Below are 12,155 nucleotides of genomic sequence, written 5' to 3' on the forward strand. Positions count from 1 at the left end.
TTTGTTTCTGGCTGAGAAAAGCAATGGTTATTGTTACCAAAATGAAGTCATTTTGTCAGTGTCTTCAGTGAGTCACTCAACTTCAAAAATGATTGATTGGTCTTAGAAACATTCTTGAAATTAAGGAAATGTGTGTTTTATTAAGAGGAGCTAAAACTTTGTCATCACTGATTAAGCCTGCACTTAGTGTACTGATGAAAATGGGCAGAAAAGATTGCCCTGGAGACACTCATAATGTGACTTCTGTCTGCAGGTGTGTCTGGCTTGATAATTAATGTGTACTGAGCAAAATCAGATCAAGTAGCTAAGCACAGATAAGAAAATTAAGATTCTAAGTTTGTGTCTGTCACTGCATTAGATCAATGCTTTGAAGCTTAATTACTCAAGCACGTCTTTGTGCCCTTAGAGTGTTGACTGATGAAATGGACAGGCAAGAGCCCTGGGCAAATCAGTGAGGCCTTAAATCTCAATGTCATGTCACCGAGGCGCTAAGTGAACAGGATGGTTGTCCAGTTTGTCTATTATCTCTCTCTTTCTCTCTCTTTCTGTGTCTCTCTCTCTCTGACCAAGAAAACGCTGACAGGTGACACCCACCTTCCTTCTAGTCAGGAGGACCTCAGAGGGTACTGGCTCTGGACAGTCTGGGGTCTGAAGATTGTGTCTCCATCAGAATATTTGAAAATGGAAGGCAGTGTTCTTAGCTCCAGCTTTTATCAGTGCAAAGTTAATCCCCAGACTTGCACTGGCTCTGAAATGTGACAGGGGATTCATGTCAGCCCCTAAAGGACACGGAGCCAATTGCCAAGTCCTTATCTACACAGGGGCTTAAGGCAGCCTCTATGCACGACTTGAGGGAACTTGTGGTTTTACATGGTGTTATGTGCGGGTGAGAACACACACACACGCGTGCACTCGTACCTGCATTTGCATTTTAGACGTGAGAATTAACCCACTAAAGATGCTTGCTCTGTACCTGGTGCTCTGTGAGACAGGGTACCTATCTCCCCTTGGCTGTGTCTGCTAACATCCCCCAACATAGCCATCCACATTGCAGATGAGGAAACTGAGGCTCAGAAAGGTTCTGTGTCTTGTCCAAGGTTAGCTGTTGTTGCGGGCTGGGCCAGGGTGTGAACCTGGAGCAGGGCTGCTGGCATTCGGGGAGCGCCTTTGGTCCATGAACCCCTGCTGCTCCTTGCAGAAAGCTGAGGAGCCCTGGAGCCCCATGGGGGAGCTTTGTGCTGGGGGAACCCAGGCAGCACACACTCTTCTCAGGTCTGGTCTTTGCACAAGAGAAAAAGTCAGTGAGCTCAGGTTTGTGCTGGGCTGGAGGGTCCGTGGAACTCCTGTGGCTCCTAGCAATGTGTGTGATTCTGCCATTCATCAGCTCTGGAGCCTCTGCAAACCTCAGTTTATTCACTGGTAAAATGGGGCTGTGTTCCAACTTCATAGGGTTGTGTAGACATGAGGTCACCCATACGAGCTCTGATTACCTGGAGGGTGCCTGGGCCCTGTCCACTGTTACTCCTCTAGGCCTTTCCCTAACATAACTTCCTAAATGCAAGGTGGTATCTTAGACTGGATCCTAGAAAAAGGAAAAATGGTTAAATCCAAATAAAGCCAAGAGTTCAGTTACTAGAAACCATTGTCAGTTTGGTAATCCTGACAAAGGTACCTTGGTCAGCTGAGATGTAGTGTGAGAGCAATTTGGGTCAGAGTATATGGGAACTGTCTGTATTTTCTGCAACTTTTCTATAGCTGTAAAGTTAATCTGAAATAATTTTTTTATACGCAACTTTAGTTCCATTTCTTCAAGGTCAATGCTTTGCAAAATAAAGTATTAACTGCTTACAAATTAATTCTTAGGAAAGTGTTAATGCTTGTACTTCCCCTTTTCACAGTTTATCGGGGGTTTGGCAATGATTAACGCTGTAAAAAGAAGGAAATCAAATGGAGGGACTTTTAGGCACTGTGAGATGTCCTTATGTGAGTGACATTGGACCGCGGGAGGCACTTCTGTTATCACTTAAATTGGCCCCAAAGACATCTAATTGCTTCCTTGCTAGCCCTCTTCTGGCAACTTGTCTTTACTGTGCAAACTCCCCCCGGTGTTATGTCACTCAGTCCAACGTAGGTGTGGAATGTTACAGAATGAAGATAAAGTCCAAGGCCATGCCCCGGGTGAAGTCCAGAGCGTCGCAGCCTGGCACCCGGGGCTCTGCGGTCCTGCCTGGCCGTCCTCTCCAGCCTCTGTCTCTCCACAGCCTGCTCGACAACCCCCACCTGGGTTTCAGTTCCCACTTGTTCCCTGCTGTTTTCCACCCAGTGAATTTCTTTGTTCTGCCCGTTTTCTGGGATACCTGGCAGCGGGATGTCTCAAAGCACAAAGCAATCTGTGCTGCCCACCTCTGCCCTACAGTAACTCCTCCTCTTGCCATGGTGACTGAGCTCATGTTGTTCCCTCCACCTGGAGCAATGTCTTGTTCTTCCCCTCCTCCCTCCCCTCCCCTGGCTAAATCTAGCTGCTATTTTGAAATACCCTGGACCCTGTCCCATCCAGGATCCCTGACATGTACTCTCAATACACACACACACACACACACACACACTCACACACACACAGACACACACACACACACATGCTGTATCATCCTATGTTGGCCACTTTAATTCTCCCATAGCACCTTAACTCTTACGTTGGATCATCTCTAGATTCCTGTAGGGATTCTGCTATGTGGGGAGTCCCTGGAGAACAGGGACCATGTGTTGCTCACTTACACTGTGCACCACCCAGAGCCTCACAGAAGCTCCGGCTGACCATAATGGAAGGGCAGGAGAGAGAGTGTGCGTGCCCTGAGCTGTACCCTCTGTGCCTGTGCCTGGTCCTGAGAATTATTTCTCTTCCCTTGTGTATAGTTTATGGGGAGCCAGACACCGTGTCAGGAGCAATACTGACCACGGCCTCACCATTACTAAATATTATTTCAGAATGTTCCGCTTTCTGACAAGCTGAAATGGGATCTTAGTGTTTTCACTTGAATTTTGGGAAGCAGTGCAGCTGAGCTGTGAGCACCCTTGCTCTGGGGTCAGTGCTCTCAGCTTCTGGCAACGCTTTCACTATGTCACAGCTGTGTGACCTTTGACACGTTGTATTACTTCCCTAAGCCTTGGATTTCTCTTGTATAAAATAGATTGTGTAATAATTCTACCATAAAGGAGATTGTGACGATAAAACGAGAGACTACAGATAGAGCACTTAGCTCGATGCCAGGAAGGTCATAACTGCTAAAGACGTGAGCATTCCCCTCCTCCCTACCACTCCCTCTGCCCTCCATCTCTTTCTCTCCTCTTCTTCCCTCTCTGCTTTATCTTTAGCTTCATTTTTTCCTTATCTTCTTTTTCTTTTTCATCCTTATTCTTTTCCTTTAGCCTGCAACCCCAATTCCTTCCCAACCTAAAAGAATCTGTCTCCTACTTACCTGCCACCTTATCTTGTACCTTCAGCCTCAAGCTGCAGCTTTTAATGCATAGTTACTGTGGAAAATGTAAGAACTAGAGAAAAGCACAAAGAAAAGGTAAAAACACCCAACATCCTATCACCTGAAGTTGCCTTTATTAAGATATGTATTTCTTTCAAATTACGTGTATATGTTAGTGATATATAATTTTTCTCTAGTTTATATTCTGAACATTTTAACATGCACTCACAATTTTTGGAGATTGAAGTTGTTTGAGGTTTTCTTTTTTTTAAAATTTCAGCTTCATTGAGGTATGATTGACCAAGAAATTTACAGGATACTTAAAGAATACCTCGGGGTGGTTTGATATTTGTATACGTTGTCCATCACCTCACATGTTTATGTTTTATTTTGGTGAGAGCTTTTAAATCCTACTCTATTAGCAAATTCCAATTGTACAATAGATACAGTGTTATCAACTATTTTATATTAGATCCTGAGACCTTATCCATGGTATAACTGAAAGTTTGCACCCTTTTACCAAACTCTCCCTATTTTCTACACCCCCTTTCAGGTTCTTTTTGTAATTACAATGGATAATACTGTGAAGGTCATGTTTGTTCCTGCATCCTTGTCCACATTAAGTAAATTATGATTTCCTTTAGCTAGATTCTAGAAGTGGAATTACTGTGTCAAAGGATTGATCATTTTAAGACTTTAAAAACATAATGATAAATTATTTTCTAGCAATGTACCAAATTTTTCTCTAATCAGTAAGAAAACAAGAGTGGCAATTTACTACACCTTCACTGATCTGAATATTATTATTCAAAAATCTTGGCTGAATTGTGGATGAAAAATGGTGTCCAGTTATTTTAATTTGCATGTCTCTGCTTAGAGTGAAGGTGAATGTTTTTCAGCCATTTATATTCCTTTTTCTTGAGTTGTCTATATCCTTCATCCATTTTTTTAAAACTCTTTATTGGAATATATTTGCTTTATACTCTTGTACCAGCTTTTGAGGTACACCAAAGTGAATCAGCTGTATTTATACATATATCCTCATATCCCCTCCTTCCTGCCACTCCCTCCCCCTCTTCCTGTCTTGACCCTCTAAGGCATCTCCCATCATCAAGGTGATCTCCTTTTGTTATACAGCAACTTTCCACTAGCTATCTATTTTACAGTTGGTAGTGTAAATATGTCTATGCTACTCTCTCACTTTGCCCCAGCTTTCCCTTCGTCCCCCACCCCAGCCCTGTGTCCTCAAGTCCATTCTCTACTTCTGTATCTCCACTCTTGCCTGTCACTGGGTTCATAAGTACCATTTCTTCAGATTCCATGTATATATGTTAGCATACAGTATTTGTTTCTCTCTTTCTGGCTTACTTCACTCTGTATGACAGGCTCTAGGTCTATCCACCTCATGACACATAGTCTGAAAGTCAGTATGAGCTTTGTTGATTTACGTAAACTGTTTAATTTGGATGTTAATACTTTGTTCATTACATTGATGAGAAATACTTTACCAGTTTGTTGTTTGCCTTTTAATTTTTTAAAAAATTTTATTTATTTATTTATTTATTTATTGGCTGTGTTGGGTCTTTGTTCCTGTGCCCAGGTTTTCTCTGTTGCAGTGAGCAGGGGTTATTCTTAATTTTGGGCTGTTCCTCTCATTGTGGACTTCTCTTGTTGTGGAGCACAGGCTCTAGGTGCGGGTTTCAGTAGTTGTGGTTCACAGGCTCAGTTGTTGTGGCGAACGGGGTTAGTTGCTCCGAGACATGTGGGATCTTCCTGGACCAGGGATCCAACCCATGTCCCCTGCATTTACAGGCAGATTCTTAACCATTGTGCCACCAGGAAAGTTCTGCCTTTTAAATTTAATTTTCTTCCACACAAATACATATTAAATTTATTGCTATTTTGCTGTTTTTGTGTGTTTTAAAAAAATCTAGTTCTTTTGTTCTGAAAATTATTTTGCTTTCTGGTGTGAAGTAAAGCTCTAATATAATTCTAAAATTATTTACATTTTTAACTTTTAATTTTTATAGCTTTATTTTGAATATTTTGGAGCTAATGATAATTTGTTGAATGCTGCCTACATGGCAAACACTATATTAAGCACTTGATATATTTTTCTGATTTTTGTCTTCACAATAACCTTGTGAAGCAGGTTAGTGTAACTACCTCTGACTCCCCAGTGCTGCTCAGCTTTGTGGTGGGATTCGGGCTCTCTAAGCTCTTCCCAGGAGGCTCAAAAGGTAGGCTGAGCTCCACTCTTAGACACATGCCACCTTGGACTTGGTCCTGATGGGAGTGGAGAGTCCACTGAGGCATTTTGAACAGAAAAGTGACTTGAACATATCTGTACTTTCTATAAAGAGAAAACCTAGGAAGGTCTGGGGGCGACAGACGACTCAGCTCAGCACAGCAACTGGCGTAGAGTAGGCACCTCAGGAATGCTGTTGAATCTGTGGGCGTGGAAGGATTAGAGACAGACAGGACAGGGGCAGGGAGATGAATGGACAGGCCCCTGGAGAAGGTTAGGTTCAAAAGAAGGAAGATCTAACCTTGCAAAGCAGCGGTGAAGTAAAACAGAACGACGACCTTGGTCATGAGCTGGGTGCAGGAGGTGGGGAGAAGGAGGCATCAGATATTCTGCCCCCATGTCCGACATGGCTGATATGGAACGTGATGGCACTGCTGGGTCCACGGAGGGAAGAGCCTGTGTTCAGTGTGGGATGGGGTTGGGGTGGGGGCAGGAGATGCCGGAGGCCATTGAAAATAATGGTCCACGGCTCGGGGCTAGGGTTGTCAGGGCTGATCAGGACTGGAGAGGTGGATTTGGGGGTCCTCTTCCTGGAAAGCTCTGAGAGTACATGAGGCCCTCCAGGTGGGGAAGAGAAGAGCGCTAAGACAGCACAGGGTTGGCAGCCATGTATAAGGTCCCAAGAGAGGAGAGACATGAGCCAAAGAAAGGGGACAGTGGTCAGAGGAGGGAGGGCAGGGGTGCTGGCTGGTGAAAGCCTGGGAGGAGGAGATGGTGACGGCGAAGGCTTTCCACTGTGTCCACGCAGTGTGGCCTCTCAGGCTGGGGAATGGAGGTGACAGGTGTCAGGGCTATGTGGAGGTCCCGTACCAAGACTGCTGGGATACTGTGTGTGATGACAGCTAGGATGGCCGGGACACAGAGGTCATTTGTCCACAGCTCGGGTGTGGCCATTCAGTGTCGACCCTGGGCAGAGCCCACTCTGGTCAGGGCTCAGGGGGAATTCTAATCTTTTTCTTAATTAATTAAGGCTGTACAGAGTCTTCATTGCTGCACGCAGGCTTTCTCTAGTTGCAACATGTGGGGACTACTCTTAGTTGCCATGCATTGGCTCCTCAGTGTGTTGGCTTCTCTTCTTGCAGAGCACAGGCTGTAGGCACCCAGGCTTCAGCAGTTGTGGCACACAGGCTCAGTAGTTGTGGCTCGCAGGCTTTAGAGCACAGGCTCAGTAGTTGTGGTGCATGGGCTTAGTTGCTCCACGGAATGTGGGATCTTCCTGGACCAGGCATCGAACCCACGCCTCCTGCATTGGCAGGCGGATTCTTAACCACTGTGCCCCCATATTCTAGCCATTAAAATGTAAATGTATATCAAAAGAAAACTGAGCAGTAACCAAAATATTCCCTTTATCAGTGATTAAATGACAAATAAAGGGTATTTATAGCCTCAGTGGAGAAGAGAAATTCTTCCTGACTCAACCTAGCAAATCCCAACCTTTCTCCTTTGTGCACAGACTGCTCCTGGGTGTTTTAGCACCATCGGGTCCTTTCATCCACAAAGAAGCCTCTAAGGACACCGCCCACTGTGTCTGCCCCTAAGAGGAGTTTTTGTCAAATGATCCATCTTAGAGCAACCTCTGGTATTCACTATGCGGAGTGTGTGTGTACATACATGTCACTATGCACAGATGGTGACCAGGATAATCCAACCGTCACATGAGAATGCGTTTCCCCAAGAGAGCGGGTCTGTCCAAGCTGTCACTTTGGAGCAGGTTATTTTTGGCCTTTGGAGATGTGTCTTTGGAATCTGCCTTTCCTCCTAGTTGAGGCCACATTCAGGAATAGCTCAGAGATGGTAGATATTGATAGCAAGAATTTAAGTCACAAACTTTCATTAGGTGTAGCCTAGGATATACCCAGGTTATCTGACTTTGTCTGTTCTGTACCAATTCTTATCTTTCAGGGAAATTTATATTGGCATTGTTTATCAGGCATTTGCCCCAATTATCTAGTGTAAGTAGACTGATTATCCTTAGTATGATTTAATTGTTCCCTCATAGAGGAGCTGATAAAGCTGCTGAGAATCTCAGAGTTTTAAATCGCAGGAAGGAGCAGGTATAGAGAAAATTAAATGTTTTAATTTTACCCAGAGGTGTAAAGTACCAAATTGTTGTAAACCATAAGTAGCTAGAGGAGAAGAGCTTTGTTATATCTAAAAAACCAAAGATTACAAGCCAGCAGTATGTCAGATAAAAGGCATAAAAATTATCTCATATTCAGCAGTTTGCTTAATTCCATGTAATTAACTTTTGTTCTGAATCCAAGTTTTTCGTTAGCTCTGTTGACCTTGTCTGATGATTGAGGATGACAGTGACAGTGAGAGTTTTAAGAAGTTTGTGAGGTTTTGTTAAGGCTTGTGTGATTTGTCCAGTGAAGTGGGCACCTTGATCACTGCAGAGTGTGGAAGGCATATCCCACGTGGAAAACACAATTTTAAACTCTTATTTTTCATTGTGAGGCCATCAGCCCTGCAGCCAGAAAAGGCTATAACTTATCAAACTTCAAAAATGAGGTCTGTCAGGGAGCCAGGAAAAGCCAAACAGCTGTCTTGGATTTCTCATAGCCCTGACTGTTTACAGCTATTGTTTACCTATTTTAAATTACCTGATTTAGGAGTAGACTGTTGCCATGCTTTAAGGACATCAGGATGGCAAAAGCCTGACAATGAGCTGTTTCTTTTGTAGAAGCAGAATGAACTTTGTGTACACGTGCCATAGTCTTCATAGATCATTGTGAAATACTACCTATTCCCTCAACCAAAGTAACAAAGATCTTCAAAGCAATATAAATCACTTAAAGGCAAGGGAGGTCACGTAGTCGGTTATCAAAAGCAGCATTCCAAGAAAACTCTATTTTGTTAACAGAGGGAGAGAATCAAATTGCAGTGTGGTACCAGATTACTGTTAATAACAAAATTTATTTACCTAATTAATTTTAATTTAGTCTTAGAAAGTCCTTTCTATAAATCTTGAAGAGGCAGTATTTTTGTAAAGGCATCAGAGTGAAATCATACCTGTGTATAATGACAAAAGACCTAAAAAGGCACATTTAAAACGTGATTACTAAGCAATTGATAATATAACTTGGTTACTGCTGTCACATACAATGTTTTTAGACAATATCTATAACCATGACTAATAACGTTATACCAGGACATTTCAGAATTTTAGGAACTCCATATTATTTCCAGAATATTTATATTAGTAAACAATTACCATATAATATCCAAAGGGTTTAGAACACTCAGTCAGATAGGATAAAATATTTCAAGGTGGTACCAAACACATTTCTTAATCGTTTTAAACCTTTTGTTTATCTGTAAAAGGAAACCAATGTTCAGTAATTAACATTTTAATATCTTGTTTTATCCCTAAAAGTTCACCAAAGTTCTCATCTCATTTGCATTTCTTATCCCTAAAAGTTTCTTCACATTGAATTACTTTCCTTGCTGACAAATTTGTAACAGATAGCTTATATTAAACCTAGGCACAATAAAAGTGTTATACTTAATGTTGATGGCTTTAAAGACATGTCTATACTAATTAGATCAACAAACATTAATACCACTCCTAATCTAGTATTGAATATGTCCCAGTTCATGTGAACCTGAAATTTATTTAGCTTAATTTCTCTTGTATTCAGGATTGTTTGATTTGTAAGCATTTACTTTTTTTCTAAGCCAGTTAAATATAGCTCATTTACAAATTAACCTCAGCAATATTATCCAAAGTCAAAGACACATGCTGAGACATACATGCATATGCTGATAGACGGAGATCTCATAGTTTCTGCTTGAGATTTAAAATGTCTCTAGTCCTCCCTACCCCTTTTTTTTCCCCTTGGCTTAAAGTTATATTAATTAACCCAAGGCTGAAATCTCAGGAAAAGTGGCCTGTGATTGTATCTCAAGGGCTTGATGAGTTAACTTCAAGCTTTTTCCTAGGCATATTTTTGTTCTCTCAGGGTCAGAACTCTGAAAAAGAATAAGCTAGCTGTTTCTTATTGTATATGCGAAAAGAACAGGTTTTGCAAATAAACTTTTTTTTATCTTAACCAATTTTATCTGGAATATAAAGAACATTGTGGCTACACTGTCTAAAGTCATCCTTCTGTTTCTGTAGTCATAGTTTCATGCTAAAAGTTAAACAAGATAGTACTCAAATTGGCTCTGGTAACAGGGGCAGACTGGCTGATAAAATGGTGTCCCAGAGGGACTGTCCCTCTGCGGAGGTGGGGTCTTTGTTTGATCAGAAGAATCTGAAGGAGTAAGGGAAATTGTAGGAGTGGGGGAAGCTTGGTTCCCCACCCTGAGAGTCGGGAGAAGTTAGAAGGGGATTCTTTAGAATGTTAGGAGTGATTTTTTGATTCCTCAGGCTTTTGATTATAGGAGAAAATCCTGGATGAAAGGGAACCTCAGTCCATTTTCCCATCCTGTGGCAATAAAAGTCTAATAGAGACCCATTTACAGGCCACTTTTTTAAATCCCTAAACTTAAGTAAAGGTCAGGCACTGCTACAGTGGAATCAAGGTTTTTCCTTTTTCTCAGCCCATCTGGCTTAGAAAGGGGATTCTCCCCTGTTGAGTAACCTGTAACAAGACCCAAATAGCGCTCCTAGAATGGAATCTGGAGTTCTGGAAACAGTTATCAGGAGGCTTTTGCCTGACAGCGTTTGGGGAGTGGCCCTAATTCCCTTCAAACCTGGTAGGGTTTCAAATGTCCTTTATTTTCCCACCGAATCCTGACCAGACGTCTCTGGCCCCCACTAAAGACTTGTGCAAGGCGCCCAACACACCATGGCCGGAGAGGGCTTTGAATCAGTGCAGACCTGGTTGCCAGGAGTGTCCACAGGAGGGATCCCCTGTCTAGAAGCTTCCTATGCTGGAGTGTATTCCCTGAGACTGAGCATCTATAAAGCCTAGGGTGAAGGCTGTTTGGAAGCGGGCAGCCCTATACGTAGTCTGTGCCAGTGTATGGGCTGCTAAGGCCTGAGTGAAGGGGGATCTCCTGGAGGAGCTGGAGTTAGCCACAGTGGAAAGTGCCGGGGGGTCAAGATCTGAGGGCTGAGAGATGGCAGTGTTCCCATAGAGGGTCTTTGGACACAGAGTAAGGGGGGAGATGAAATAGCAGAACCCCAAGTCTATCACCCCGTTTGTTTGGCATCTAAGGTAAACTTGAAGGGGACATAAGGCTTAGGTAAGAAAGAAATCTTGCTTCCCGAGTACAGTAGGTAAGAGAATCACAGGAACAAAGTGCAGGGCAGTGTGTGCTGGTGGGGTGGCACAGGCGCCTGGAGGGCTGCTCTGGAGAAAGACACTGGAAGGCAGTGAGGCCCGGGGGAGGTGATGTTTTTTACCCCGGGAAATACAGTGTGGCGCGTAGAAGGGTGCAATTTGTTGGCAAGGGCTGCAGGCACTGAGCTCTGACTTCCCCATGTGCTGTTCCCAAGGTTGGTGAAGATGCACAGCTTGGGCAGGGGTTATGCTGGGGGGTTGTCCTTTAGGCAGAGCTAGAGAAAGGGGGAGAGGGGAGAGAGGGGAGAGAAGGGAGAGAGGGAGTGCTAGGGGCTCCTGCACTGAGAGGGCCCAGATTAAGCCCTGTGGGTCTTGGAAAGAGAACAAAGCAGAGTTGAGAGCAAGAAAGTGCTCAGTGAAAGAGAGTAAAAGAAGTCCCCAGCCAGCAGTTTGGGGAGACCTGCAGTTTACCTTGAATTTCGCGGGTTTCAGCACCATCTGATCTCTTAACAAGGTTTAGCCCCTCTCTGCCCCTGTCATAAAAGTGTCCGATGTTCGGTTCTTTCCCCTATTCCTGTAGCTGTATCTTATATCGAAGTGCAGATATAGAAATACAGACAGGAGTCCGAGATGAATACGTAGTCCTGGAGCTGCTTTGTCTCCTGCCTCAGGAAATGTAAATAGGGTGCAGGTAATGACTGTCCGGCCTGGAGCTCATGTTCTTCTCTGCTTCATGAACTGTAAACTAGAGGCCAGTTGGAAATGCCTAGCCTGGAGGCAAAATATCTCCAACCTCACTCTGATGAGGTGGGGTCCCTAAGAGGGATGAGCAGCCAAAGGTGGTTCCTTGCTGGGACCTGGGAAACTTTCTCTGGCGGTTCCCTGATGTGGGGGCCCCAGCCCATCCCAGTGGTCACTGCCGATGCAGGCTGTGGGCGCCCCCTCTCCCCACTGCCTCCCAAGGCTGGGTTCAGTGACTGAACTGCTGGTGTTGTGGGCATCCGGCAGTGAACGTGCCTGGCTCAGCGCACAGCCAAGGGTTCTGGAACACAGCCAGAAGCGGGGAAATGATGACCAGACTTCAGTCAATCCTCTTGAAAGAAAACATTACTTAGAACTCAGAGGTGTATCCCTGGGAGA

The 12,155-nt window shown here is 43.9% G+C and overlaps 1 protein-coding gene across 1 annotated transcript in view; it reads left to right on the forward strand.

Annotated features, from left to right (window-relative positions):
- The window catches only part of LOC130854167 (deleted in malignant brain tumors 1 protein-like), an 83,620-nt gene that overhangs the window by 52,025 nt on the left and 19,440 nt on the right, over positions 1-12,155 (forward strand).

The sequence above is a fragment of the Hippopotamus amphibius genome, chromosome 5 (genome assembly GCF_030028045.1).
Source record: "Hippopotamus amphibius kiboko isolate mHipAmp2 chromosome 5, mHipAmp2.hap2, whole genome shotgun sequence".
In the NCBI taxonomy this organism is placed as follows: domain Eukaryota; kingdom Metazoa; phylum Chordata; class Mammalia; order Artiodactyla; family Hippopotamidae; genus Hippopotamus; species Hippopotamus amphibius.